Raw genomic sequence first — 26,325 nt, 5'->3', positions numbered from 1 at the left:
TATTTATCAATGTTTAGTATCTTAAAATAGCAAATAAACCTAAGAGCCTTGCTCTTTCTTTCTTCAAAGATTTACTTAGTTATTTGAGAGAGAAAGAGAAAGAGAGAGCGCGAGTTCAGGGGAGAGGGGCAGGGGGAGAAGGAAAGAGAGAGTCCCAAGCCAACTCCGCATGAAGCACAGAGCCCACTGTGGGGCTCGATCTCATGACTCTGATCACAACCTGAGCTGAAACCAAGAGTCAGCCGCTTACCTGGGTGAAGCACCCAGGTTGTCCCAGTCTTGTTCTTCAATGATAAATGCTGTAAAGAATCATCAATCCATCCGAAGCACTCCAACACTCACAGACCTTGTACATCATAAACTGCAGGGGCTTACACTCCAACAGAAGAGTTGGAAAGGCTCACCCAAGTGCAGTAGGAATGTTACGGGGTTCTCACAAAGACATGGACATAGTCCAAGGAGAGTTACTATAGCTTTGGGTCAACCTTTAAATTAACGGTGACTTTGTTAATTTAACATGTCCAAGATGGACAAGATCTGTAAAATAATAATTATGATTCTTTCAGGCAAAGGTTTAGATGTTATGGAAAGGTACAGAAATGATAAGCCTCTCCATATGTTCATGAGAAATAAAGAAAAACACCTGTTCACAGAAGAAAGGGTCAGTCGGTGACACACTCTGTCGGCCATGATACACTTTGCCAGCTATGATCAGGATATTTTTCCCTGAGGTGTTCGAAAACCATGAACAATGCAATGTTAAGACACAGTTCTCAAGCGAGGTAACAAAAAACCACTAATTCATGAGTATTATGGTAATTTTCTTGGCAAATGTTTCTGGACCAAATTGATATTAATGAGTTAAAATGCCATAATTGTAGGGATAATTTTTTAGACTAAATATTTCGATACTCTTGAGTTAAAATACTTGCAGAATAATTCCATTTGCATAACATTTATTAAATCAATAAGGTTAAAATCATGACTGCAAATTAATAAACATATAGCATTTGTATTTGAGATTTATTTAAATCAGTTATCAATCATCCTCTATTAGTGACAAATCCAATCCCTCAATAGAATAATTTTAGCTGAACGTGAAATCATTATTCTACCTGAAATTCCAAATATTTATTAAACTTAGAGGAAAAACATTTTGAATCAGTTTTGGACACACTGGCACTTACGTGGGGTGGATGAAACTATCGAGGGATGACATATTCATTGTGCATGAGAGAGAAGTCAATCAATGTACTTCCATTCATATAGCAGGACAGTAACTCCCACGATAAAATCTTTTTTCTTTATAATACTGTAAAGGTAAAGCACTACATCTCATTCTGCGTGCAAAGTAGGAATATTTCCATTCGTTGGAAGTAATCGGTTCTACTGAGAGAAAAATTCTCAAAGATGAAAGTCTATATGAAAACTTTAGACATTAAAAACTGTCCTATTTCTATGAAGGTTATCGAACATTAACAGGGTTTAATCCCATCTGCCTGATGGACATCTGACTTTCCTGATGAAAATATTTTAGGGGTCATTTTGATGAGTTTTCTCTCTTGCTTATGAGGGGATATAAAAGGTGTTTACAATGAGCCACAAATAGAAGCTAGAAGGACATCAACAACTTTAACTCTGTGCTAGGATGGGAAATGTTTCACTGACTTTGGTGGCAGGGAGGGGTCTCTGACTTGTAATATTGGCCAACACTTGTGGTATAAATACTCCCATTAAGACGAGTTTATTCCCCAGGCTGTACCTTTTATTCTTGTGACTTAAAAAAGAAAGAGATCTTGGGACACCTGGGTGGCTCAGTGGGTTAAAGCCTCTGCCTTCAGCTCAGGTCGTGATCTCAGGGTCCTGGGATGGAGCCCCACATCGGGCTCTCTGCTCAGGGGGGAGCCTGCCTTTTTTTCTCTCTCTGCCTGCCTGTCTGCCTACTTGTGATCTCTGTCCAATAAATAAATAAATCTTAAAAGAAAAAAGAAAGATATCTTGCCATTTGCAACAACATGGATAGAACATATGCTAAGTGAAATAAATAAGATAAAGACAAGTATCATAGGATTTCACTTAAATGTAGAATTAAAAAAAAAAAAAACCACAATAACCTAAAAACAACAACAACAAATGAGCAAATAAACCAGGAGGAGACTAATACATACAGACAACTAACTGATGGTTACGGGCTTGATGGGGCTTGGGGGGGTAGAATGGGCAAGAGACATAAAGGGGATTCAGAGGTACAAGCTTCCAGTCATGAGATTAGTAAGTCACAAAAACTGGAAAGTACCACAGAGGGAACAGAGTCAGTCATATCATAGTAACATTGTATGGGGACTAGGCGGCCGGCAAGCACTGAGTGATGCACAGACCTGCTGAATCCTTCTGCTGTACACCTGAAGCTGATATAACATTGTATGTCAACCGTACTTTGTAATAGTCATTTAAAACAAAACAAAACAAAACAAAACAAAACAAAAATGCAAACTGTGTTTAACAGCCATCACACAGGATTGCTCACAATTTAACAACTGATTTGCAAGCCACTCGAGCTCGAGCCCCAGCTTTCTCTGGCACACCCGAGGCCGGGGGAGCAGAGCGAGAGGTCCTTCTAGGGACTGGTGATCCACGCTTTGTAGTTAGGGAGGGACATTCCAATCCTGGGTTTGGTTTTTTGTTTTTGTTTTTTTTCCTTTTTGTTTGTTTGTATTTATTTATTTATTTGGCAGAGAGACACACAGTGAGAGAGAGAACACAAGTAGGGGGAACAGGAGAAGGAGAAGCAGGCCTCCCGCTGAGCAGAGAGCCTGATGCAGGGCTCGATTCCAAGACCCTGGGATCATAACCTGAGCAGAAGGCAGACCCTTAACGACTGAGCCACCCAGGCGTCCCTCCAATCCTGGTTTTGCTGCTTATATGCCTTGCCACTGTGGGCAAGCCCCGCACCCTCAGTGAGCCCCGGCTTTGTTATCCCGAAAGTGGAGCTTTTGACATGACTAATATCATAAACTTGGTATAATAATAATGAAATGAGCTGATGTATGTGAAAATGGTTAGAACGTCTGACAGAGGGTAATTTCTCAAAAAGTATTTCTTGTCCATACATGTAAGGCTTCATTATTATCATGAGAATTAGAGCTGTGACATTTTTTCCTGTTTTCACCGGAGGTATGTCTGTAATTTTACTTCTGTTAATTATAGGCTGCTCTTAAGAATAAATTATCACTGACTTGAACGTGAAATACCTATCAATTCCAGGTTGTCAAAGCTCAGAGAGTATCACGCCCTCATTTTGAACTGTCATGGTGCAGTGAAAGCAAACTCTAACACAGTTTTTAAAAATATGATAGTTTATGACAGCCTCATGATAGAAGTCACTGTTTCTCATTTTTCCCTTGTCGATTTCTTTTTATCTCAATAGAATGTTTCTCCTACATACCACAACTTTGCATTTCTATCCTTTCCAATTTGGGTTTATTTTCTGTCCTCCCTAATTACATGGGCTTCTATTACAATGTATCAAGACTCTTCATTCGCAATATTCGCTTTAATTCTCACAATCATCCTCCTTAATTAAACACTACTTTGATGGACGTATTGAAGTTCAGAGAAATAGTGATTTGTCCCAAATCCTACAAGGGATGGTGACCGATCTAGGATCTAAACCGAGGTCAGCTGACCAGCAGGCTAGTGATGTAGTCAGGCAGCCGAGCTGGGAGGGCTGTGCGGGAGCCATTAGCTCGGGAAGCCTGGGTTGGGGCACAGGAGATGTTGAACCTACAGTCTCCCAAAGGATCACTTGAACTCTGTCGTATCAAGGAGAATCACAACAGTAAGAGTAACTATTTGGACTGGACAACTTGAGTGGTCACCGGGAGTTGAGGGATGGCTGTAATTTTTGATGACATGAGCAGATGAGAAAAAGTAAGAAAGTCACGGCCTTAGTGAAATGACCTCTGGAGAAAAGTTTCCTTTTTAGACATCTTTTTCCCCTCTTAGGATAAATGCAGAGACTAAATGTACTGGGGAATCCTATTATGAATCTTTCAGTGGGGAGCCGCTACAGGGAAGACATGCTGGGCGAGGTCAGGAAAGGGTACAGGTTTAATTCATAAAATTTGACAAAAATCATTCAGTGTTTTCCAGTAGTGGGCCAGTTCTGGCTTTCGAGTTCCAATCGGTTATTCTCCCCCAATTAGACCAACTCTATTGCCCCTCCCACCACCACTGGAGAATCTTGATAAAAACTCCATTAGCCTGCATGAGATGATATTTAATTTGTACTTGCAAAACTTCTTTTAAGCCTAAATTGTTATATAGTTGCCACGTGCTGCTTAGGAGAGTAATTTACGTGTGCATGCAGAGTTTTAATAAAAATAAACTGGAACACAAATTTCTTTAAGTTTCTCCTTGCAAATGCATTTAAAAAATTCCAACTGCTATGTTCAATGGTGCATGGAAAATGATGTGTGCATTTCATTATATTGATGTACCTTAAAATTCAATGAACCTTTAAAGGTAAGATGGACCTAAATAGGAAAAATCAGAATCAAACAGAACACCGTCCCATTTTACAGTTAATGTTGGAATGTATGAATGGCTAAATTTTTAATATTTAGCATTAACAGATTTTGGTATAGGTTCTTGTTCTGTACGGAGAGATGCATCAGGTTAACTTTACCATTCAATGAATGGCACTGACACACGGTCATTAGATTTTACTGTCTGTATCAATTTGGTTTTTGAAAGAGTATACCCCTCGATAGAAAAGAAGCTTGGAGTATTACCACCACAATGGAGAGCAAAAATAATGAATCCCACCAGGTAAGTGGAAAAAAGCCCTGATAATTCTGAGAAACCCTGAAATTTATTAACTTTACCTTATTGTGAGTGATACAGAGAGCAGCATAGAACACCTGCACAGGGTAGGGATGGGCGGTTGCTGGTAGGTGTATGATCTCTAGCATGGTGGCGGACATCAATTTTCCTCTAAAATAGTGACTATAGTACTATTTATCTGATGGGTTTAAGCAAAAGATCAAATGAGACAATACATATAAAGCACTTCTAACAGTGCCAGGTACAGTTTATATGTTATCATCATTATTAAACTGTCTTCGTGGCACCTGGGTGGCTCAGTTGGTTAAGGGTCTGCCTTCGGCTCAGATCATGACCCCAGAGACCTCAGATCATGACCCCAGAGACCTGGGATCGAGTCCCACATTGGGCTCCCTGCTCAGCGGGAGTCTGCTTCTCCCTCTGCCCGTCTCCCTGCTCATGATCTCTTTCTCACTCACTCTCTCTCTCAAATAAATAAATACAACCTTTAAAAAAATGGTCTTAATAAGTACTTACTTTTAGGGGTATTTTCTAAGACACATTCTAGCTATTTGTGGAAATTTAGCATGAATATGGATTTGAGTACATTAAAGTGTGCATGGCATTTTCCTTTTCTCTCCGCTTGATTATGAAACATTTATTAAATTTATTCACAGGATGGGTGCCTCGGTGGTGCGGTCGTTTAAGTGACGGACTCTTGGTTTGGGTTCAGGTCATGATCTCAGGGCTATGAGATCTGTCCCCCTTTGGGCTCTGTGCTCAGTGTGGAGTCTGCCTCAGGTTCTCTCTCCCTCCCCCTCTCCCTTGAGCCTGCTCGCTCCTTCTCTCAAATAAATAAAATCTTTAAAAATTTTTACTCACAGAACACGGCTAATTTTCCAATCCACAGAGTCTATTACTAGTTATATCACAGGATACGTGGAAAGGAGCCCCATAAGTAGATGTGGAAGAAATAATCCGTATTAATCAAGTAGTCCTTCCCATACTTTGAGGCCATAACCTATCCCACGGTCTATCTGGACATGTTCTATAGATATAGTAGCTTACCATGAATCTCCTATATCCCTTTGATCATGTGATCAGAAAGAATGAGACAGTCTCAGAGATGCCATGGCAGCAATGATTAAAAATGATTTTCTTGATGATATAGAAGAAAAATCACATCTGATGTCTAATGTAATTGGGACGTAAGAGATGACAATTCGTGTGAATTTTTTTTTAATCACACTAATGAGAAACTATGTATTATAATTAAATTATATTATATACACATAAATTATAACTAAAAACAAAGATACTCTCCTAACTTATTTCGTCCAATGAGAGAGAAAAATAGCACCTTTCAGTCTTTACATATAATTAAACTCACGGTTGACACAAACTCTGATTGTCAGAGATGATGCTCAAGCAAGCAAAGTTGAGGGTCCTGGGACCCAGCAAGATGCAGAGCCTTGGGGCTGTCTCTTTCTAGAAGCCTCCTTTATGGGCAAAGACCACAGGGGACACTCACCAGCTCCCACGAGCAGCTCTGTTCTCAGTAGTCAAGGAGCGCTCATTTCTCCAGGACACCTGCTATTAGCTGGGGCTCGACTATTCAAAAAATTTGAAATTGAAGACAAAGAAATAACAAGAAAGTAAGCCTCAAAAATGTTCCCCAGTTAGGTCATGTTGACAGCAAAACCTGCCAAAGAAAGGATGACCGACCAGACCCACCAGCAACAAAGAGACTCAAGACTGTACAATGACCCGAGTTCACCCGACGGTTCCCGAGGACACCGTCTGCTTCCCGATGGGGTCAAGTGCTGCCCCTCGACCGCTTTACAACTCCTAATTCCCACCCCAACTCCTTTGGCTGCCACGTCACCGAACTGGCTCAGGACTTCTACTTCTGGTCCCTGTCTGCTCCCTGCACGCATCATCTCTCCCTTCTCAATCCGTCCCATTATTCACCTCTGCCGCCCCGCCCCCCAGCCTCCCGCGGGCTGTTAGATTAAATCGCACCCTGGAGCAGATTGGTGTCATCACGCTTTCCAGAAACACAGTGGTCGCTGGACTCCAGCGCCGCTCCGCAATATTTTCACGCCCACTGGTCAGCTCCCTGCCTTGGTCATCTCAGCAACCGTTTTTAATTCTTTATTAACCTCCTCCCAAAACCTGCCACCAGCCACTTTTCTCTGCTGATAATTTCTCTTCCTTCATGGAGAAAATTGAGGCTTTTAACCTATATTCAAAACGTCTGCTTCTCTACGGATATCCTCCAGTATCTCCTCATTAAACACACAGATACGGTCCTTTCCTCATCGAATGTCCCTCTTGAGCTTCTCCTTTATTTTCCCGCCTCCTTTCAAAGCCCTTGGAAATAGGGCTTCCATTCAGGAACACATTTAGCTTCCCATTTAAAATTTTTAATCTGCAGCAACCGGACTTCTACCCCCAACAACTCTGCAGAAAATGGTCTGGCTAAGTTCTTCAATTACCTTCCAAATGCCAAAGCCAAGGAGCCCTCCCCAATCCTCCTGTTACTGACGTCTCTACAGGGCTTGCCTTTATTCGTAGAAATACAAGTTATAAGCGCATTTCTATTACCAGGAGTATACTTTTCTATTGTAGACGCTTTCAGCCACATAAAAAGGAGCGGAGGACATCTGCGCATGTCCTCGCCACTCATGGTAGAGCAGTGTTTCATGCTCTCACGTATTCTTTCTGAGATTTCTTCTACGCACGTCTTGACATTCTGTGCAAGTGAACATTATGCTTTTTTGTTTCGCATAATGTCACAAACATCTCCCCATGTTAAGTAATCTTGAGAAATGATATTTAAGGCTGCATAATTTTCCATCATATGGAAAATATGCTTGACTTAATCCTTGCACAGCATGTAAACAACGAGATATGTTCCTATAGTTTTGAGTGTCCTTGAAAAACTTGATGTGCAAAATCCGCCACTGCCGTGGTTGTACAGCAATTTAATTAACCTCTCTTTCTGCTAGACGTTTAGGCTGTCGAATGCCTGCTATCATAAACAGCACGACAATGAATATGAAGGTACCCAAGACCCTCTTGAATCTTCTATGCAAGTATTTGCTAGCTCGTTCCAAATCTGAATATAAACTTCCCCACTGAAGATGTTTGTTCTTAAAAAAAAAAAAGAGAGAGAAAAGAAAAAAAAAGATGTTTGCTCTTTTTGCCATACCACACAGAATTTCTCCCTACATCTGGAAAAGAACATATTATTGGAGCTTGTACCTGACTGGCAAGAAGGCAGGGGACACGTCTAAATATTGGGTTATTTTATTAGGGAATAAAAGGGCCATTGTGATTCCTGAAAGTCTTAGCCAGGAGATAGGTTTTTTTTAGACATTTCTGGATTACAAAATTGTTTTACTGTATCAAACCCAGCTTACACATTTGAATTACTGTACTTACCTCACCGATATGTCAGGACTGTTGGTGACAATAGATAAATTAGCTTAGATCGAGAGGAAAACACTAAATAAATAATCAAGTCTTTTTTGCCTTAAGTTCCTGCAGAGAACACTAGCTTTTTAATGTGATCTTTTAAAGACTCACCGAAGTCTGGAAATGATGATTTTGTTGTGTTACTTGTGACTTATACTAATCAGGTCTGCCTTTTCTACCAAGCACGAAGGTACTCTGGAGAAAACGGATGGACAAGGGTGAGCAGAGCCTTCGGATCACTGAGTGCCAGTCTCACTCTGCATCTTCCCCCGGCAGTTAGCCATCTTCTAGCTGAAACAGAGCACCAGAAGAAAGGCCAGTCTCTGAAGGGATCTGTGGAAAATAAGATACAGAATCTTCCTATCTGAAAATAAGTAAAAATTTAGACCTGATCTAGCTCCTGAAATTATTCTTTATGAATGTGTACATCACCCTTGTGCAGGGACCATGCCCAAACTCTCTGTATTTCCAATTTTCGTATAAGTGCCGCCACATCCAGCAAGCTCCTGAGATTATTTTGATCAAACTGTGAAAAAAAAAAAAAAATAAGGAAAAGGACTTTTCATTTTCTACTTCTGTGTATAAGGAGCTAGTCTAGGACGATAGTCTTTGTTTAATTGAAAGGTTGGTTTAATGACCCCCCCCCCCCCACTCATAACTGTATTTTCAAATTCAGTGACGAATGCAAGTCTGGATCAGCAAGGGCTACCTTTGTGCGAATCTCTTCCAACCCAAATCAATGTAATTTAGTAGATTTTCTGACTTCAGCCTCCTGAAAAAGCAAATGGTGGGCGCTGTACATTTTGGGTGAGGTACACAGATATAAAAAAGACACCATGTGCTGATGTGTGTCAGGGGTAGTTCACGACGTAGGTATCAAAAGGAAATGCTAGGAACTGATACTCACTTAGCTAGAGGGTAGAAAATGGCTAGGATTTTTAGTTATAAAGAGAGGAGTTTTATGAAGGTGGTTTCTTCAGTGAACTCTGCGCCATTCATTCTACCCCCCCCCCAACATACAAGAGGACAGCTGAGTTGGTGTAAGTTTAAGTGTGTGTGTGTGTGTGTGTGTAGGGGATTGTGAGGAACAACATCTCCCTCCTTTATCTTGAGAGAAAGTAGGCCAGGTTCCGGTGGAGCCTGATGAAAAGTTTGCTTCTTGCTTCCTGGAAGGGTTCAACATGGTAAAATGGAAACTGACTCTTGCCATTGAAGCTTACAGGTCTACAGAACAAACTTTCTTTTTTTTTTTTAATAATAAAATAAAAAGTTTAATTAAAAAAAGTTATAAATAAAGCAGAAAAACCATCACAAAGGTGAGCACACAGGGACTGCTCTGGACTTACGCTGAGCAGGGACCTAGGGCAGTTGATGTTTTTCATGAACCAGATGAGATCTGTGAGACACTAAGAGTCAGCCCGGCCCTGTTTGGACACCTGAAAAAGTAAACCACCTGGGAAGAAGACAGAACTCCAACAGAGAATCTGCCTCCTTTGATGGTTCTGAAAATTAGGGGTTGAGAGAGGAGAGGCAGTCGTATCACAGAAGACATCACCCAGACTGCAATTTGGGGCAACCGGCAGGCTGACGGGTCAGAGGACTCTGAAGAAGTGATGAAAACACCCACGCGAGACAGAGCACCTGCTTTGAAGATGTTCCAGGTGCAGAGAGGGTAAAGCCAATGTACAACAGGTCCAGGTAAAGAAGAACTTTTCTACCACCCATTTCTCTCCTCCCTCAATTCCATCAGAGAGGGCGCCATTAGACGTGGTGGCTTCTCAGTGTGAGCGAATGAGCATGAGGGTCTGGGAGGGGGGCGTGTGTGAGGGTATGTGTCACAGAGAGAAGCTGCCACTCTCCCTCTCCCATGTGACAGACTGCCCTTTCTCTCAGCCCACCTGGAGGAAGGACTCAGTGACAGTGGGAGTGTTGAGGTATATTTTTGGCTAGACACTTGTAGTCAATAAATGAAGGCTATTTGTTATAATTTAAGGGAGCCATGGGAATTTTTATATTTTAAGAGTAAGAAGATAAGACTAGGGTTGAGATTCACCAATACCTGAGATTTTGGATGCCTCGGGTGTAAACGCAACTTTTAAAATGCTGGGAATGATCTGAGATAATCATATGTTTCCATAAAATTCATAAAAGACATTCTAATCACAATGGCTGAAGACTGGCTTCTCCATCCAGTTCAATTTCTCCTCTCACTCTTACCCTCCTATCAAGGGACTCTGAAGAGGCTATAGACATTTTGAGGTTTTCTTCACTTTCAGACGAATATTGATATGTTTCAACATTATTAATCATTGAAAATTCAAAACGGACCATCAGGGTAAACCATAGAGAAAGAGAAGTTTCACTCGACACTATTACATGAAAAACAGATTCCCCCTACCAATTCATGTTGCTAGTAATATTTATAGAACATCAAAGAGAATATACAAGAGATAAAAGAGATATTTCTCAGATATTTTGTGAATAATGTTCTTGGAAAGTCACCCTATTAGAAGATTCTGAATAGCCTATTTCATGACCAGTTTCAAGTATTTTGTTTATAAGTAAAGTCTTTTCAAAGAGACTGGAGTAATTTCCATCAGTCGGGTTCTAAGACCAGATGCATATGATGAGAACACTCAAAAGTCATGAAAATTCCACAGACTACAAAAAGGCTAAGTTTACATGGTGTGCACAGAAATAAATACACAGGTACAGATTGGGCCAATGTTTTGAGGTAAAGCTGAGAGGGAACATTCAGAATTATCTTGAGATGCTAAAAGATTAATTGCAGTCATTCAGTTTTCAGAGACAGAAATTTCCCCATTAGAGGTCATGGTGACAAAAGGCCTTCTTGAAAGAACAGGAATGTCACGAAAATCATGGAATTAATTGCAGGATCAGACTGCTTTTTACACTAGCTCTTGAGGGAAAAATTAAAGTGAGAAAAGATCAGTTAGATTTACTTACCAAAAGCATTTTATAAGTAATTATTTAAAAAGAGAGAAACCCTGTACAAATTGAGGTATGTCCCCTTAAAAGTACGGAATATAAATCCTACTCGATGGTTGTAGATTCTTCGTGTAATGTGACAAATATTGAACAGCTGGGGGTTACTGTATGCTGCTGTTAAAAGGGAAACACTATGAATTTTTTTTCTTTTTGCCTTTTTTTCACAAACAAAACCATCTGTCACTTTTTAGCAAAGTGAATACTATGGACAGTTGTAACCTCTGGTTCGACAACACATAACTGTTAGAAAAGCAAAGAAAAAGGGGCTGCAGTCATGTTTTTAATAGCATCACTATATGACCCTAGGTGACATCCGCAGGAAGAGCAGGGTAAGAACGTTCAAAAATTCTCTTCTCCGTAAAAGAATGAGAATATTGGCATGACTGACAAAAATCAAGATTTTGGAAATTTTGGAAACCTACCAAAGGGATTAATACAGGGACATTTATTTGAGAAAACTCGTTGAATCTCAATAAGAACAGTCAGCTTTGTCCCATTTTAACCTTCCCTATCCCCATCCCAGAGATGGGGTACCAGTGAGCGCGGAGAGGCCCCTTCTGCTGGCACGGAAGACTCATTAGAACTCAGAGGCTCACTGTCCCCAGCTTCATCAGGATCACCCCCTATGTCCCCACTCCAACTTAAAGGCTCTCTTTCTTTCCTAGTCATTGCTCTCACTTTAACAGAAGACATCCTGTGAGGCTGGGAGTTCAACTTGTGCTGTAACTCAGCCAGCTGCGCAATGGAGGCCTGTGTTTGATTTTCAGCAATCTCAGCCCTGTGTGTACAGCGCCTCCTTCAGGTCACACACAGAAGCTCTCAGGTCCTTTACACGGAGTTGACGGAAAGAGAAATCCAGTTTCCGAGCTCATGTTTTTTTCACCACTTTGCCTAAGCACATTAGGAGCAACTAACCGCTGTCCTTTACACTCGACTGTTTTCCAAAAATGATTGAAAGTATTATATACAGAGTCACTTAATGCCTTGATTAGGAGTGTAACGTCTTTTGCCTATTGCTATAAAAGGTTCACACCATGAGTTTACCACTGTTCTCTTCATTGCTAGAAATAATCATCAGCATTTTTAAATCCAATCAGACTAGAGAGCCAATTCCAGAAGGCCCAGGACCAATTCCGAAAACTCATCCTTAAATTTCCCTTCCTCTAAGAACTACTTTTGGTACTGAAATCTGTATTATTCATGGTTCTCCAGAGAAATCAAACCAAGAGGATATAGACATACAGGACAATATATATTGTAAGGTATCTACACACGTGATTATGAAGATTGAGAAGTCCCGTAATCTGCCATCTGCAAACTAGAAACCCAAGAAAGCCAATGGTGTATGGTCCAACCCAAACGTGTGAACACCAGTGGAGCCAGTAGTCCCAGTCCAAGTCTGCAGATCTGGAAACAGGCAGCACTGATGTCCAAGGGCAAGAGAAGAGGGATATCCCAGCTTAGGTGCAGAAAGCAAGTCTGTCTTCCCTCCACCATTTTGTTTTACTTGGTCCCTCAATGGGCTGGGTGACCATCCACGTTGGTGATGATAATCTTTATTCTGTCTACAGTTCTGAATGCTGATCTCTTCCAGAAACACATTCACAGACAAACCCAGGAATGATGTTTTACCAGCTATGTGGGTATTACCTAGCCCAGTCAAACAGACACATAAAACGAACCACCATAATGCCTGTACCTTGTGTGATAAGGTTCCTGGGAAAAATGACTACCAAGGAAAGATTTCCTTCCTGGAAGGAAGGCAGGTTTTCCTGAGGAGGCAGAGAGGAGGAAGCCCATCAGGCAGGACACCAGCTCCCTCCGTGTGAGTATGCAGGCACAGCTGGGACGGCGGCTCATGAGGTCACCATGCGGACAGCACCTTCTGGACACCCGCCATGTCCGTGACCTGCAGAAGAGGACGGGCCAGCAGGACCCCTAGCCTGCTGCACGACAGGGTTTGCAGGGCCACTGGAGGGTGACAGCGGGACCCTCCCAAGGCATGTAAGTAGAACAGTTGGCCCTGGCTCTCAGATTTTTGCTTTCCATGGGTCCCAGTGAATCTTTGCTGGGATTAGGGTTGTGAAGCCCCCACCCTCAGCCCTAAGAAAAGCAGGACATCAGGACTGTGCGCTTCTCCCCACCTCCTCCTCCGACCTTGCTCTGCAGCCCTATGTACACCGTGGAATTTCCAGGACTTGTAAGTAATAAACCTTTTAAAAACCTTTTCCAGGTTTCCTGGTGGTTACTGCTGAAGGCATCTTGAGATCACAGTAAGAACCACAGGGGCCAGTCCAGCCACATCACCAGTTATCAACAGGCTGAGACTGCCATTAACCACGACCTCACGGCATAAAGCATCATTCATGAACAGGGCCCCCGTGGGCAAACATGCAGCATTTGGTCTCTCTTATCGTGACTGTGACAGCATACGGAGCACAAAAGAGCAAACAATGCCCTGCAACTAGGATAATAGTATTTTTTAAAGAGATTGTATTTATTTATTTGACAAACAGATCACAAGTAGTCAGAGAGGCAGATGGGGGGTAGGGAGCAGGCTCCCCCGCTGAGCAGAGAGCCCGATGCGGGGCTCAATCCCAGGACCCTGGGACCACGACCCAAGCTGAAGGTAGAGGCTTTAACCCACTGAGCCACCCAGGTTCCCCAAGGGATAATAATATTTAAGGAAAACTAGAGCTATTTGAAAAAGGTGTGCTTCTAGATTACAGACATATCGATCCCCTATGATTTCTCCATTTATTATTAATTTCTACCTTACATAATAATAAGCATATACTTGCTTAGGAATAAAAATAATGTCTCCCAAAGAATCTTTCTACTCTTGCTGCTCATTTCCTGCTAGCAAAGACAGCGCTTTGCATGTGAGAGAATAATCATTTTGCACAGCAATGAATGTGGGACATACTACCTTCCCACAAAGGAGGAAGGAAAGGGGAAATCACAGAATGTGACAGTGGTGGCTTCCTGGATCAGGCTCCCAAGGCTGCTGTTAAGGTTCACGAGGAGTTAATTCCTCCATATCATTTTCTGCATCTTTATGCTGGCAAGGTTACTGACATCACATGACTTCCTGTGTCTCTTCTGTAAGCCTTCCTCGGGCTTACAAAGTAACATTCCATCACCACACCCGCATCTAGCCAACTGAGAAGAGCGGCTTCCGTAGAACGCGCTCAGGGTTATGCAAAATAGAAATGACCTGCTTGGGAATAAAATGCCCCTTGCCCCTGTCTCACTCTTTCAGGTGTTCTAGGCGCAGATCACTGCTGACCACAGGAAGTAAGGGAGGAAATAGAATTACCGCTCATCAACAGAGGGAAATGAACGACTGATGTACATCAGAATACAAACGATGCTTGAAGACATCATGCTGAACAAAAAAGGCTTGACACACAGAAAATAGAATTCAGTTTCTTTGATATTCTAGGAAAGTCACAACTAACTTATAGTGACAGAAAGCAAATCAGTTTTTGCTTAGTCCTGAGGTTTCAGGGTAGGGGTAATTGCAAATGGGCCAGGTGAACTGTAGGGGATGATAAAAAATATTCTGTCTTAGAGGAGGTGATGGTTGCATGGGTGTCTGTATTTGTCAAAACTCATTGAACTGTAAGTTTAAAATGAGTACATTTCATTGGCATGTAAGTATACATCCATAAAATGGAGTTTCAAAAAGCCACATCTTTGAGGTGGACTCAAGGCACAGCATTGCTTCTCATCCATATAATTTAACTGCAGGAGAATAAAATCTTGAGAAAAGAAAGACAGGAAGCAAAGGACAGGCCACTGGAATGGATGCCCTCATCTACATTCTGAGTGAAAATTAATCAGAATCAATTTAACATGTCAGATAAATGGCACACATATCATCTAAGTGCAAACAAAAAATCATCCCAGAAGTTTCAACTTGATAGGAATACTTGAAATTATGTTTCTCTTTGGTTTTTAGGCTATGCGTAGATATTTTTTTCCTGATAGTTTGCACATGTGCATAAGCACCATCAGATTATCACATGAATAAAATATTACAAGAAAAAAATGATGCACTTAACTTACAGAATTATTACATCACAGACCTCATGAAACTATCTGAAAGTTTCTTTCAAAAAGCAAAATTACAAGCAAATCTACCCATAAGCTGTCATCCTAACACATCCGCTAAAAGGAAAACATTTTTTTCCCCTGGTGGTTTCTATTTAAATAAAAATTTATTTAAATTTAGTTAATTAGCATATACGGTCTTATTAGTTTCAGAGGTAGAGTTCAGTGATTCATCAGTCCTATATCATGCCCAGTGCTCACCGTATCACATAAAAGGAAAACATTCTTGACATATCTTTAAAAGTCAGTGAAGATTTGGTCCTAGTCCTTTCCAATCCATGCTGTGCTTTTAACTCCCTGTTTGTACTATTCAGTTGACAGGTCTCATTTTTTCCAGTCATTCCTAAGATAATAAAAATCCTTCGTAAGTCAAATTATAAGCAGTTATTTGAGCAATTTAAATGTCTAGTCCTAGGTAAGAGTACAAATTGAAACTCTGCCCAAGGTGGGAGCTTCTCCCCACCGCTGAGTTCCAGTCTACTACAGGCTGAACACCTGGGGAATGGAGACCACGACCAGCCTCTTGTTTGCATTCCCACTCCGTGCCTATCCCCCGCTCTTCCACTGTTTCCTCGCCAGGAGGAAAGAGCCTCGATGGCTCTTCTGGTTTCAGAGTAGAGGAGGGAACTAGATACGGTGACGAAAGAGGTCTCAGTTGATGAACACTGTCAAAGAATTCATCAGTGGCTGACTGGGACTGGCCCTCTCATGTGGGGCAGAGGGTCCCTCTGATAGGAACTTCGAGTATTAATACTTCCTCCTTGGCCCCGCTATAAAACATGCCTCTTGACATTTGCCTCCCATGGCACACGAGTAACAGCTGGGAGAGTGAGTCATCCCTAGAGAAGAGATTTTAAATAGTGGCACATTTTTTCTTTATTCTTAGAAATACAAATTATAAGTGTATTTCTGCTACAAGGATTGTACTTTTCCATTGTAGAATCTTTCAACTACATAAAAAGAAGGGGAGGAAATCTGCACATATCCTCACCACTTGTGATAGAGCGATGTTTCACGCTCTCATGTACTTCTTTTTGAGATTTCTTCTACGCACGTCTTGACATTCTGTACAAGTGAACATTATGCTTTTTTGTTTCACATAATTCACAAACATTTCCTCATGTTACTAAGTAATCTTGAGAAATGATATTTTAAGGCTGCATAATCTTCCATCATATGGAAAATATACTTGACTTAATTCTTGCAGCTCACAGGGTATTAATATGGAATACTATGTAACTTTAAAGAAGTCATAAACAGCATTTATTATGTTGCTATATTAAAAAAAAGAGGGGGCGCCTGGGTGACTCAGTGGGTTAAGCCTCTGCCTTCAGCTCAGGTCATGATCCCAGGGTCCTGAGATGAGCCCTACACCGGGCTCCCTCCTCAGCGGGAAAACTGGTTCTCTCTCTCCCACTCCCCCTGCTGTGTTCCCTCTTTCACTGTCTCTCTCTCTCTCTGTCAAATAAATATACAAAATCTTAAAGAATAAAAAAGTAGAAGTAGAAGAGAGAATCAGCCTGCCCTACCGAGTAGAGTTCCAGAAATACCCAGAAGTGGAGCTAGCAGGTATTTTGCCTTGGGCACGAGTGGGGTGGTGGTGGGGGGGGGAGATGCAGACAGGAACAAGAGGTGGAGCTAAAACAACAGAGAATAACTGAAACATTATTAAAAAGGTAATCCTTCGGGTCCCACCACAGCTTCTCCAACTTCATGCACTGAAAAGGGAGATGGTCAGGCCAACCACTACCGAAGTTTTCACCAAGTGCTAGCACACACTGTCTGAAGAGAGCTGGGATGTGGGGGTGGTTGTTCCCCTCTGCAGGAAGCCTCCCCACTCTGGCAGCAGGCACTCAGCCTGGACACTGCTCTGCTCTGGATCCACCTAAAAAGCAGCTCTGGAAAGCCCAAGCACACAGAGCTTTCTGTTAGGCTGTCTATTTCATTCAACACAGAAGGCCCACAAGGGTCCACCACACTTGAAGAAAACCAAGAGCTTAAGCCAGTGAGGAAGAATGAAGTAGGTAAGGTTAATTTTTCAGCACTTAGTGGGTGGTTAAGTGACTGAAACCCCACGGCAAACTGGCTTATTCAACAAACTGATAAGCACACAAACAAACAAATATGGGTCAGTTCACTAGAGCTCCCATATCAAAGCACCACAGATTGGGTGGCTTAACCAACAGAAAAAATTTTTTTTCAGGGTTCTGGAAGTTAGAGGCCTAAGAATAAGGTGTCAGCATGGTGGGTTCCTTTTGAGGCTTCTCTCTTTGGCTTGAAGAGCCCGAGCACAGTCTTTTCCCAACGTCCTCGCTTGTTCTACTCTCCACACGTGTCTGTGTCTTCTCCTCTTCTCCTAGGGACACAAGTCATAATGGGCGAGGGTCTACCCTCGTGACCTCATTTTAACTTAACCACCTCTTTAAAGACCTTATCTCCAAACACTCTCACGTTCTGAAATACTGGGGGTCAGGACTTCAACACAGAAATTGGGCAGGGACAAAACTCAAGCCTGTAACATCGATCTGCTCCATTAACGGCCAATGCTGGGTCGCGCATAGCATGAGGCACAGTCACGTTCGTGACTGAACCACAGTTGGCCTCAGGAGCAGCTTTTCCTACTTTCTGAGGATTGTATTAGATCTTAAATTTACAAGAGGCACACAGGTCATTTTAAAAGTAATGCAGCTTTATTAAAAAAAAAAAATCAACTGATGTGTATATCAAACAATTCCAAAATTAAAATTCTATTTTTTTAATAATCCACATCCTTCGGCCACCACTTCTTGGCCAAACGATTTCATCATTCCTTTCACCTGTATTTATTATTCCTTGCACTGCAGACACAGTAGTTCTCATTCATGAAAATGGAGGCCACTGCAGACCGTGGACAGTTACCATCCGCCAGTCCCTTGGTGCAGTATGACCTTTCTGTTGCCCTAAGGATGTGGAGGGAAGGATAAGTATGACGGTCCTTATCAGGACCTTCTCAGAGCTCCTGACCTCAGGGGAGACCTACATTTAAGTCCCACCTCTGGCTGGAAGTCATGTTTCGTTTTATTTCTTGCTGAGACTCATCCCTCCCTATAAAAGAAACCTGTGCTCGCAAATTCAGATCACATTTTACAACCAACCAAAAATGCATGTATCAGTTATAATGATTGGTACCGATCCAAGAGATGGATATATTTAAGAAATCATGGTATCACTCCTAAGCAGCATCTGGGCACACATTTTAATATGTTTCTACAACATCTTGCTGTCTAAATTTGCTGTCTCTCTTTAATGGCTTTCATAATGACTGGCTTAGGCCATCTATACTCAAGTGGATTCCAAAGTGTTTCAGGGAACTAGGCAATCAAAATTGACCAATTTAAAAGATGTGAAGGGGCGCTATTGATTTTTTTAAATGCTATTTTTAAGGATTTTCTGACAGTTTTAGTGGTAGTTGGAAGAATGTCAAATTTACCCTTTAGTAGAAAAATTGATTATATGCAAGAGGGCAGAGCAATGTTGTTTTCTTAATCCCCAAACTTATCCCAAACAGTGTTTTCTTCTCATTCTTTCTTTTAACTGAAAGGAGTTCGTTTAAGAAGGGGAAAAAATGAGTATGCATCGCTACATTCTCCTCTATATCCCCCTTACTTTAAGTGGCAAAAAAGAGAAAGTAAAATTCATACTGTTCGAAACCAAGTAGTTTCTGTAATAATGAGCAGACTACGTTAAGTAATTAAGTACAAGGTTTGATCTTTGTGACAGAGGGCTCTTGAAACAACACTCCGACTGCTTTCCTTTTGAGTTTAGGCTCCCATTAATTAGATCAAATATATGCTAGATACTAGAATATAGATATGACAAAGAAAAAAAGAAAAATTCTTGTTTTCTAAAATAAAATACTATTTTTATGAAATGTAAGAAATTCATACGCTCATTAAATTTCATCACAAGTTCTAATAGTATAGGTAAGATCAAAATTCCATATTCTCTCCATTACTTGTCAGAACTATGTTGTAGAAGAACTGTATTACTTACAGATACTAAAAAGACAAATTGGCATTCTTTTAATAGAAATCACACCTTTAATGTAGCTCAGTATACTCTCTTGTAGCTTCTGTGCATCTAACAAGATGTAATACTTATTTCTAAATATTACTCAATTGATATTAATATGTTATAATAGGTCTACCAGCATACGGTGGGACACTGGACATTATGTGACCCTCATACTCCTTGTATACTCTTTCTGGGTTATTCCAAAATGGCAACATCCTCTGTAGTTTTGGGGACTGTATTTTCAGTTGCAAGGTCTTCAGAGTCAGCCACTCATCACAGTAAAAGTATCTTTTTATATTGGTGGGAGAACCACCAATGATGAATGGGTCCAGTACATCTGAGGCATTTCCCCCCAATTAAATGCAAGAACAGACTTGCTTGCAAAGTGAAGAATTTCAGGGAAGAAATATGGAAGATCATCTTCTCTAAATAAAAGAAATTCTGGTTGATTACCTGGTTCACGTAAAGATAATGGAATCTTGAATCTTTTTATGATTTCCTTAGATTTGAAGGTCAGAAATATTTCTGCTACCTGTGACTTACGCTAGTCATTACTAGAAATGTAAGGAGCCATTCCAGTTAGCTCATATATTTGTGTGACAATGCTATGCTGAAAATACATCCTCAAGAGATGATTTATTTTATTTTAAATTTAGAAACACTAGCATTTTTTTTTAACATAAACTTCCTCTGCTAGAAAACTATGAGATGCACAGAAGAGCTGCAGAGACATTCAGACTTAGCTTCTCCCATTATTTTTTTTCTCCCATTATTCTTAACATCTTACAGAACCATGGGACATTTGTCAAATCTAAGAAACTGATGTAGGAACATTACTGTTAACTACAGTTCTGACTTCATTTGGATTCCATGAATTTTTCCATGAAAGCCCACTTCCTGTTCCAAGATTCAATATAGGATATATCACATTGGATTTTGTTGTCCTGTCTCTCCAGCTTCCTATGATCTACAACAGCTTCTTTCCCCTTCTCTCCCTCTCTTTTAATGACCTTCACGGTCTTAGGGAGTATTTCTGGGCATCCTGTAGAACGTCCCGCAGTCTGGGACAGTCTGATGTCTTCTCATGATTTGCCGGGGGTCACAGGCTTTGGGGAAGGCTACCGGAGATGAAGTGCCCTTCCTTCATCACCTCATGTCAGGGGGAACAGGAAGTTGATGTGACATCATGAGGGATGTCGGACTTCATCACTCGGCAGGGTATGCCCCATTTCTCCACTCTTAAGTTATTCTTTTAACCCTTCCCTAATCTATTCTTTGGAAGCAAATCACAGAATCCAGCCCACATTGGGGGGGCTTGGCCGTGAGGAGGACCAGTCCCAACTTCCAGGAGGGGCATTATCTGCATATATTACTTGGATATTTCAGTATGGAAGTTTTCTCTTGTGCATTCTTTATGCATATTAATATGACACATGTATATTTATTTTGTACTTTGGGTTTATAATCCAATACAATGCTATTTATTTTGTTGCTAACATTAATTCAGTTTTGGCCTTTGGAAAGTTTTTTGAAGGATTTATTTATTTTAGACAAAGAAAGAGAGAGAGAGTTCAAGCAGGAGAGGGGGAGAGGGAGAGAGAGAATCTCAAGCAGACTCCCTGTGGAGCTCAGAGCCTGGTGTTGGGCTTGATCCCAGGACTCTGAGATCATGATTTGAGCCAAAACCAAGAGTCGGCTGCTTAACTGATTGAGCCACCCCGGAAAGACCCTGCAACGTCTTTCAAGTTGGCTCCTGTATCCCACTGACGTAACTCCAGCCTTCTGTTTTTTGAACACTTCCTTAGTTTCTGGGACTCATGATCCCCCTGGCTGGTCTTGTATTTCCTGTGACCCATCAAGAGAATGTGCAGTGACTGCCTTCCAAAAGTAGACAATGGAAAGGGACTGCCAGAGTGGAGTAACTTTTAAGTGATGAAATCTGTCAAACACTTTTTTAGCCACCAACCAACATCAACAACGACCAACACCAACATCAACAACGACAAGTAATTTATACCAGGTACCCTTGATCTGATGTGATGAAAATGGCACCCTATCTCTGTGCTCTTCCTCCCCAAAACACATAGCCCTCATCTAATCATAAGAAAAACATCAGATACATCCCAATGTAAAGCCATTCTACCAAGTAGTTAACCAGTATCTCCCCAAATTGTCAATGTCACCAAAAGTGAGGAAAGGCTGAGAAACTTACAGCCAAGAGTAGGCTGAGGAGAAATGACTACTGAAGGGAATATGGTAGCCTGGATGGGATGCTGGAAAAGAAAAGCACATTAAGTAAAAATGAAGGGAATCTGAATAAAATACGGACTTAGGTTAATCAAAGCATATTGACATTGGTTCATAACAAATGTAACATACTAACATTAGATGTTAGTGACAGAGAAACAGAGGGTGGGTTACATGGTGGTTAAATGGAGACTTCTTGTACTACGTTCACTATTTTTCCTTTCCTTTTTTTTTTTTTTTTTTTTTTTTAAGGGAGAGAGGGACATAGGGAGGGAGAGAGGGAGAAAGAGAGACAATCTTAAGCAGGCTCCATGCTGGGCGTGGAGCCCGATGCAGAGTTCGACCTCACAACCCTGAGATGACCTGAGCAGGCACCAAGAGTCGGATGCTTGACTGACTGAGCCATCCAGGAGCCCCAATTTTTCCCTATTTCTAAAATTGTTCTAAAAATACATTTTATTAAAAAAATAGGTATGCAATAAATACAACTGACTTGGGAGCAAAAACTGAAGAACTCTGACATTTTATCCCTGGAAACGATCGACTCTGCATTCATTAATCAGAAGATAAATGGGTCCGAGTGTCAGAGGATAGCTTACATGTGAATGTACCGCTGAAGTCTCTCTCCAAGTTTGAATGTAGCTAAAAGTTTATCCTAAGGAAATTCAGAATTCTCTAAGAATAGAACTCAATTCCATTAATTTGCTTATTTTTTTAGTTTTACAAAAAATGATATTTGAATACGTAATACAGGCACAGGCACGACGGGGTAAGAATGAAATGCAAAAGTGTTTGCTCCCTCATCCCTAAGAGATGCTTTATGAAGAGAAGGGGACAAAAATTCCCAGGAGTCAAGTAAGTGCCAGATACAATAGAATGTTCCATAGCCCTTGGGGGGGCCTTGGAGCAAAAATGAGATCTTGCAATTAAGAAAAAGCTGCAAAGTAAAGCTGCATTTCTAGGTGAAGACCACAATTCCCAGCGAGAATAATTATGATACCATTATTCTTATTAAATGTCCCAATTACTGTGTCTTGGAGACTTTATACTGGACATTAAATAGGAACAAGATGGTTATTCCCATGAAGCCAGATTGGTTAAAGTCCAGCCATTCTGATGAGGCAGGGTTAGGTTTATGTCAGTATGTTTAGGTACTCTGCAGATGGCAAGGAACATAGTGTCTTTTGAAGTGTTCCATATTTGAGCTGTCCACAGATTTGAAAAGGGGCTTGCTGCCATTTTGTCACCACAGCCCACAACTGAGATAGCAGACCAACTGCCTGGGACAAGGGCACTAGTGGAGAAGGGGAGGGGGCTGCCCAGGACGTCCCCTTCCCCAGCCAGCTCCTGCTGTACTAATGCTGCCGGGGGCTTGAAGAACTCTGGGATGCGCTCCAAAGCACAGGTGACCCCAATGCCCCAGGCCAGGTGACAGGCAACGAAGCAGACTTGCACTGTCTGGAGCAGAGGAGAAAATGCTGGAACTGGCGCATCTCAGCGTGAGTAGGTCCAGCTGTCAGAGCACAGTCCCAGGAGGACCGGCAGGATGACAAGCTTCACCGTCCTCAGGCCCGGGAGCCCCCAGGAATGTTCTCCAGCTCCTGTCTCCCTGACATCCTCCATGGAAAGGAGGCAGAGCAGCAGCCCACTCTGTCCCCAGAGAGAGCAGGAGCTGCCCTGATCCGAGGAAGGGGCATGGGTGACCTCATGCCAAGAGGCCTGTTCCATTGCTCGTTGCACAATCCAGTCCCTTCAAGGGTGGCAGAGCCACCGCCACGGGAAGGCGGCTGGAAGGGCCTGGAAGGGAGCACGAGGACAGGAGGTGTGTGTAGGTGAATGGGGCGACCTGCAGAGCACTAGGAATTATTGGGGGGGGGGGGTGCTCAACAACAAAGCCCACCCAGAAGCCCTCCCTCCGGACCCACACCTGCTCCTACATCCCATCTCTGTCTCTCTTTTCACAGTGTCTCTCTTTCAGAGACACACCGAGTGTCTTCGCCAGATGACGGAGTGAGTCACCGCTGCTTGGCTGCCATTCCCCAAAACAGGCTTCTCTATTCAATTCCCTTCTGTTTTAGGTTCTGGGCTGCCAGGAACCACAGAGACTCTCCGCTCAATTTTGAGGGCCCCGTTTTCTCAGGAAAACTGCTCCCCTGTTAACCACTTCCTCTGTCAGCTAAATGTTAGCCGGCGCATTCCTGTCAGAAAAACTGCCTTCATCCTAAAACCCAATCCCCAACAATGTGTGCTACTTCCTGAGTGGCTATGACGGTCTGGGTCCCCTGGGGCTCGCCCCCTCATGCCCAACACGTTCGGATGATTTCACTGTCCTGGGTACGCGGGTTTCTACTCCACATGGCACCACCTTGGAAAAAATGTCCCTATTTCTACACAATCACTACAATACATCAAAACCTCCCGATCATAATAGGGGAGCTCGTATTCTTACTTGAAGAATGAGGATTTGAGGGAAATAGAATCCGCCCCGTTGAGGAACAACAGACACAACTTCAAACACAAGCACCCACATTCTCCACAAAATCTTCAGTGACTGTGACAAGGGATTGTCCCAACCCCCTGTGGTTCTCAGACTGGAGCCCTTTGGTGGCTTCTCTCAGTTCATTTCTCTCTCTTCTCCTCACCTCCCTGCTAATTTTAAATTATTTGCAGTGGCTTAAGGGCTTCTGTACTGAGTTGTCCAAACACCGCAGCCCAACTGTGTTACAGACTGGCAGGTGTGATGCAGACCCAGAGCCCAGAGTGCTCTGGAAGAAAGCAGGCCCTTTGCCTTTGAGAAGAATGGTGGTTGTAAACAGACGGTCCTTGCATCCTTTATGCTCCCGATACAGCCTTCAGGAGAAACACCTCTTAGGGACCAAGATACAAAGAAACATTCGAAAGGTCTGGCAGTAATAAGTGCCTTCCCCGGGTGCTTGGGGAAAGGCTATTTTCCTTCCTGCCTTTCCCGGAGAACTGTGTCCTTTTAGCCTTACTACGCACTTGAACATGCCTTTGATTAAGAGATACAAAGAGAATGTCAAGGTTTGCCAAACACCCTCTATCTTTCTAAAATGTAATTGGGAAAGTGGTATATAGTGACGAAAATGTCCTAAAAAAAAAAAAGAAAGAAAAGAGAAAGAAAAAAGGACTATCCAATTGTTCACAGCTAAGTCGTTCATTTTTCACTTATTTCAAAAGAATTAGGAAGAATGGGTAGATAAAAGAAGTCACCTATTCAGTCAAAATTGGTTCTGCAGCAAGACAAAAATCAAAATAGCAATGACTGCATGTAAATTAAAATGTAAAGAGAAACATCTACTCCCTCTTAAAGTTACTTTGTGATTCTTTTGTGACTTTTAAGGTATGTTAATAACATAAAACACTTCCATGTCTCTACTCAGCTTTGCTAATGAAGCAGACCATGTCCACAGAGCAGAAAATACTTCAGCAAGGCGCAGGAATTCAGTGGAAAAAATCACCAATTTGTCTCTTTACAAATGTATTTGGCATATTTTGCTAATGCAAAGAAATAAATATCTGCTAAAATATCTGTTTACTCAAGATGGATGAGGTCTTTTGCTTTGTGTTGTTATTTTTTTTTTTAACCTAATATTGGCAATTTGTGTAAAAGGGTTTTCAAACACATCCAGCGTCTTCAGAAAACCAAAGAGCTGGCTCCTGGATTTTTTCTCCCTTCTTGTCAGAAGCATCTAGAATTACAACATCAGTTATGTTGACAGTTTTAGGCCAAAATTCATTGGAATGACTCTAATTTGAAACTAAATGATTTTCTTTATTATTATTATTTTTTAATGGCACAGAAAGGTCGTTTACTTCCCTTTTTCTGATTCTAGTTCACTGTTCACATTTTACATAATACACCTCTGGTCTTGATGGGAAGAAACAGAAAAATCCCGAAGGAAAGTGTTTACCACATAATTGCTGAGCAAAACCAGCTGACTGAGAAGGGGGCATGTCCTGAATGTGCTGGGAAGATATTTGCTTCTTTTCTTACTGTAACTTCAGCATTGTATAAAAATGCTATTTTTATGACTGTGAACAAGCCTCTCCGTGACTCATTCAGGCAGTTTTAAGGGCTATTTTGTATGTAGCAGCATTTTTTTTTTTCATTTTAATAAGTATGTTTCTATAGTTCTGTATTTCAACAAAATGCCTCGTTTCTATATTCTTACTCGTACCTTAGTTTTCTACCAACCGCCTATTTAGAGTCAAGTTAAAAATGAAGCTGAAGGGAAGGAGAAACTCATTTTAAATATATTCGTAAAAATGGCAAGGTCAAGAGGTAAATGTTATTTTAAAATATCATGTAATGCAGAGTACTGCTCCTTTTTATCTTCAGGTCTAAAAATATACGATCCGTGTAGTTGCTACTGATTGAGAGTTTTGAAAAACAGGTGGAGAAGCCAAGAGGTGGGACCAGTTGATAAATCACCTGATGTATCAAGGGACCACAGTTTTCTACCAAAGGAGAGCAGAGCTAAATATTTACAATTGCTCAAAGTTCCCAGCGTAGCAGCTGCCAGCCATAGCTTGCTTCAAGAGCGATAGCTACTAAGGGTTTAGTGAATGAATAAC

The 26,325-nt window shown here is 41.6% G+C and overlaps 1 long non-coding RNA gene across 12 annotated transcripts in view; it reads right to left on the bottom strand.

Moving 5' to 3' along the window:
• The window catches only part of LOC131818047 (uncharacterized), a 233,646-nt gene that overhangs the window by 26,180 nt on the left and 181,141 nt on the right, over positions 1-26,325 (bottom strand). For all 12 annotated transcript variants that reach the window (XR_009348683.1, XR_009348679.1, XR_009348677.1 and 9 more), the window contains 2 exons: positions 8,416-8,637; positions 6,356-6,435 (listed from right to left, as the gene is read on the bottom strand). This is a non-coding gene — a long non-coding RNA (uncharacterized LOC131818047). The remainder of the gene's footprint in view (positions 1-6,355; positions 6,436-8,415; positions 8,638-26,325) is intronic.

This window comes from Mustela lutreola, chromosome 16 (genome assembly GCF_030435805.1).
Source record: "Mustela lutreola isolate mMusLut2 chromosome 16, mMusLut2.pri, whole genome shotgun sequence".
NCBI classification, from domain to species: domain Eukaryota; kingdom Metazoa; phylum Chordata; class Mammalia; order Carnivora; family Mustelidae; genus Mustela; species Mustela lutreola.
Note: the sequence above shows the minus strand (reverse complement) of the source record. Positions and strands in the feature narration are given on the sequence as shown.